We start from the raw sequence: 5,613 nt of genomic DNA on the forward strand, positions 1-5,613 counted from the left end.
GAAAAAGAAAAGTATTATGAAACGCTAAATGAGCTAATATCTCAGACAGGTAACGATCGAGAAATCATAATACTGGGAGACCTAAATGCTAGAACTGGCAAAGAAACGAAGCATGAGATAATAGGGCCCTACGGTGAAAATACCAGGAATGATAATGGCTCCAGGTTGATAGATGTCTGTCAACATAACTTACTAAGAATAATGAATGGGTATTTTAAACATAAGGAAATACACACATATACATGGACGCAAATAACTAGAAATCTAAGATCAATAATCGACTATCTTATAATGAAACAAAAAACGAAGATAAAAGTGCACAATGTCAGAGTATATCGATCCGCAGAATGTGGAAGTGACCATCATCTGATAAAAGCTAAGTTAATAATGCCAATAATCAAAGACAACAAACAAAAGACTCAACTGCAAAACAGTAAAGATTTAACAGATATAGATATACCAAACTATAATATAGAAAGCCTTATGAACGAGAGCACAAAATTATTATACCAACAAAGACTGGACCAAAACCTCCCACAGGAGTACGAACAAGAACCAACAGACAATCTTACCAAAGTAGTAATTGACAGCATACACAAAGCAGCCAAAGAAGCCTTAGGATATAAAGAAATGAGAAAGAGAACACGAAATTATTGGTGGACTGAACAACTGCAAAATTTAAAAGAACAAAAACAACGATTGTATCATACCTGGGTAAGCACTAAAAAAGCAGAACATAGGGAACAATATAGTGAAGCTGTATCAAAATTTAAAACCGCTGCGATAGAGGCCAAAAACCTCAGCTGGGAAAATAAATGCAAGGAATTGGATACCTATTTAGGAGGACGCCAATCCAGGGAATCGTGGAGATTTATAGATAATGTTAGATCTGGCAGAAAAGAAAATATCCCAATAGGCACCATATCACCAAATAAATGGCAAGACTATTACCGCTCATTACTCAGAGAACAGAGATCTGAATATAGTAACATGCCGGCTGAAGACATACGGATTACAGGTGAACCAATAAAAATCAACGTAGAAAAAACAAAGAAAGCTATAACACTACTTAAAAATGGGCGCGCTCCTGGTCCAGAGGGAATACCTGCAGAATTAATAAAAGCAGGAACAAATAGGCTGTTTAATATCCTAACAGAAATTATCAATAGACATCTAAATGGAGAACCAATACCGCAAACGTGGAAAGAAGGATGGATCACGTCCATATACAAGAAAGGAAATAAGGAAGACTGCAATAATTATAGGGGCATTACAGTGACTAGTACGCTCAGTAGGTTATACGGAAAAATAATAAAGGAGATCATTTGTGAAGAATATCACCCATACGAATCCGAGGAACAAAACGGCTTCAGAGCAGGTCGATCGACGATAGATAGTATTTTCTGTCTATCACAAATAATCGAAAAGAGAACCGTAAGATCACAAGAAGTGCACCTACTATTGGTAGACTTGAAGAAAGCTTATGACACAGTACCTGTCTCAAAATTATGGGAGGTTCTGGAAAGAACGAGCATAAATACCACTCTAATAAAGGCTATAAAAGAACTATACAGAGACACAACAGCAAAAATAAAAATAGGTAACAAGGTGACAGACGGCTTCAAAACAACCAAAGGCTTGCGACAAGGGTGTTGTTTATCCCCAAATCTGTTCAACATATACATAGATGAAGCCCTAAGAATTTGGAAGAAAAAATGTAAAGGAATGGGACTAACTATTGGGGAGAGCACCTTGTATACACTGCACTATGCCGATGACCAGGTAGTGGTAGCACAGGAAAAAGAAGATCTGGAGTACATGTCTAGAAAACTTATAGAAGAATACCAAAAATGGGGTCTACAGGTTAGCACGGAGAAGACACAATACATATGTATAGGATCAGAAGATTCACCTGGGTATTTAGATCTAGAGGGAAAAATAATTAAAAACTGTAAGGAATGCATATACCTAGGTGTAAAACTAACAACAACAGGACGAAACGAGGAAACAATTAGGGACAGAATAACCAAAGGAAGAAAAGTAATAAGAGCCCTGAACTCAGTGCTGTGGCAAAAGAATATTAGACCAGAAACAAAAAAGAGAATATACAACGCCATTTTACAACCAATAATTACATATAGCTCCGAGGTTTGGCAACTTACAGAAAAGCAAAAAAATAACTTAAATGCAGTGGAAATGGATTTCTGGAGGAGAGCAGCAAGAATATCTAGAACGGAACATATAAGAAACGAGGAAATAAGAAGACAATTGAAAGTAGAAAGAACTTTAGTAGAAGATATAGAAAAGAAACAGTTGATTTGGTACGGACACGTTAAGAGAATGGGAAGAGAACGACTACCAAGAATAATATTAGAATGGACCCCCACAGAAAAAAGAAAGAGGGGAAGACCACCTAGAACATGGCTACAAGGAATCACTAGAGCAATGTCCGAAAGGAACCTAGCAGTCGACGACTGGCAAGATAGACAGGCCTGGAGATTAGGAACCCAAAGGCGTATAACGCTATAAAAGGGGATATATATATAAAACAAGTGGCTTGAGAACTCGGAGGACCATCACAATGTGTTGTCCAATCAGGTCGGTTGTAATGGATGAAACAAGGTAGTCGTATTTGTAGTTCAAAATTTCCTCGATATTCATTGGGAAGTTTATGCCACATATCCAACAATTCCCAAGGTCTTACACACTCTATTAGATGTTCAATGGGAAAGTGCTTTAGTTCTTCGGCAGTAAAACTATTCAATGTTTTTCCATGGTAGATATGTTGTAGTAATAGTTCTACGCTCGTCATTGTTGCTGTAGAAATTTCAAACACAAATGTCCGCAATTTATTTGATTGTAGTTTTGATATTGGGTATTGTTGTAGAAAATTCTCGCACTCTTTCCCAGATATTCAACAACTTCTTTCGGCGGCTTCAAATTACCAAATGAATCAAAATACTCTACATCGTTGTTTATCTTTCTGTAAGCCACCCAATGACTCCCACTATTCTTAGAGACATCTAAATTAACCACTGCGCATTCTTGTCTTCGAGGACCGTCTTTGGAGAGGGTGTCTCGCATGAAAACTCCTCGAAAATGTGGTATTTTAAGTAATTTTGCATAATGCGCAATGTCAAAGTCAGATAGTGCGTGATTGGGTAGCTTTATTAGTTTTTTTTTTGTTTTTTTTTAAATACAATCCAAATCCACCTTTTGAATACTTTTTCAAGTATAGGCCAGATCCTACACGTTCCATAGCCTTATTATGACGTACATCTTCCTCCAATTTCTTTTGCGCATGCTTAGCATCAATGACGGTTTTTGCAATCCCAGCAGCACCACCTAACAAAGCTCCAAGTGCCGAAAGACCGGCAAACAAAGGAATAAGTGGTAGGAAACCTCCGGATTTCGCTACAGGTATTACTCGAGGAACCTCGACTTCTTTTTTGCCACCAAATTCTTTAATAAGTGCTTTGGCTGCTCTTAAGGCAAACGTTGCGGTGTCTTTCAAAGATGTTCCTCTCTTCAATGACTTTCCCACTTTCAGAATAACATCTCGATGCAAGGAACGACGTTTGCGACGACAACCCATTCCCAGCTTTCTTTTCACCTTCATTCCGCCTGTTACAAGTAATGCAGCAGCTTTCTCTCCCAGTGAAGCGTCTTTTGATTTGACGCGTGCCCAAGCTTTATCTTCAAGTATCTGATCGGCTTTGTGTCGTTCTTCGAGAGACTTATTCTTCCAGTAAGAAATATCGTGTTGTTTACAAGCAGCGTCCAAGGGGTTGATGCCCGGATCTCCACGATCAAGACGTTTTTCCAATTTTGTACCAGCTAAAAAAAAAACAATCAATTTTTTCGGAAAAAATAGTCTTAGCGGTGGTTTACTTACGTCCACAGTACTGATAGCTAGGTAAGTGAAGTTCAATAGGTAGTTTATTGATGAGAGAATTCAAAATACCCTCTCCTTCAAACACCAACATTAAGACTGACACGCTTAATTGGTGACACCTATATTTAAAGAGTAGTACTACGAAAAACGACACACACAATGAAAATAATTCAACAAGAGCAGACTATACCCATTGAAAATCTGGATTTCACCTCAACACCAACTGTTGGCAAACATGGTAAATTGTTGCCAAATTCTTTCCGTGCCATTATATGTGGCCCCAGTGGGTGTGGTAAGACGAACGTCGTGCTGGCGCTCCTATTCAATCCAAATGGCGCGAAATTCAAAAATGTTTATGTCTATTCAAAATCGTTATTTCAACCAAAGTATCAATTGCTACAAGAAGTTATAGCGCAAGTCAAGGGTGTTGGGTATTTCCCATTTAAAGACAATGAGGAAATAATTAGTCCAGAGAAAGCTCGACCAAATTCCATCTTTTTATTCGATGACGTAGCCTGTGACGGTCAGCAGAAAATTCGTGAATACTACTCCATGTGTAGACATAAAGATATTGATGCTGCATATCTTTGTCAAACATACTCAAAAATACCGAAACAGCTTATTCGCGACAATTGTAATGTTATTGTGTTATTCAAGCAGGATGAGGTGAACTTGAAACATATATTCGACGAACACGTATCTCCAGACATGACGTTTGACACATTCAAAAATGTGTGTTCAAAGTGTTGGTGTGATCGCTATGGTACTTTGGTAATTATGAAGGATTTTACCCTTAATGGTGGTAGGTATCGCAAAGGATTCGATAAATATATAAAATTGTAAGCTGCATCTTTAGTCCATACCAAAATGTCTGACGATAAGGTTGCTAATGCATTGCGCAAGAAAAAAGTGTCCGAACTTGCCAGATCGATTCGCAAAAAATACTTGTCGTTGAAATTAGGTAAATCAGAGCAAGATGAGTCTATTAATAAACTATTCAAGCCGATATCTAAACCGCTTGAAGAAATTGTGCAATCCTCAAAGACATTACAAAAAACGATTACAAATTTAAATCCAAAAGAGGAAATAAAGAAGAAGGAAGAACCACCTGATGATGTGTTTACACCTTTTCTCGAAACGGAACCGGTGGCCGAAACCGATGAATCCGGAAATATTACACGTTCTGAATCTCCAGAAGAGATGCGCCCCGAAATTTCCCAGGAAGCTTTCGCAGACTATTTGGACCAATATCCAGCCATCAGTCATCAGTTCATTGAAGATTACTTCCAAAAAGATGATAAAATTGATAAAAATTATGGTCCGATATACAACGATGAAATCGGTTGGTCATTAGGCAAACGTCGAATTGCATTTGATGGAAAAACCGGTAATATAAACATACTACCTGAGAAAAACAAAGGAGGAAGATATGTAATTGGAACACCAGGCTTGTATGAGCTTCTATTTTACCGAGACCCCAGTTACAATGATCAAGATTTACAGAACTATAAAAATCTTTTGACAACAACTGAAGTTCATTTAGACACGTTAGATCGTCTTAAGGGGTCAAGTACTGAAAAATATCACTACATCATAAAACCTTTATTCAAAACAAAATCTCTAACGACGACGAATAGATCGTCGCAGGTATTGACTCGTCTAAAATCGATTCCTTCAGCAAAAAGAAAAGGCATCGATCGTTTAAGATATAATGATAA

This window comes from Diorhabda carinulata, chromosome 5 (genome assembly GCF_026250575.1).
Source record: "Diorhabda carinulata isolate Delta chromosome 5, icDioCari1.1, whole genome shotgun sequence".
NCBI classification, from domain to species: Eukaryota; Metazoa; Arthropoda; class Insecta; order Coleoptera; family Chrysomelidae; genus Diorhabda; species Diorhabda carinulata.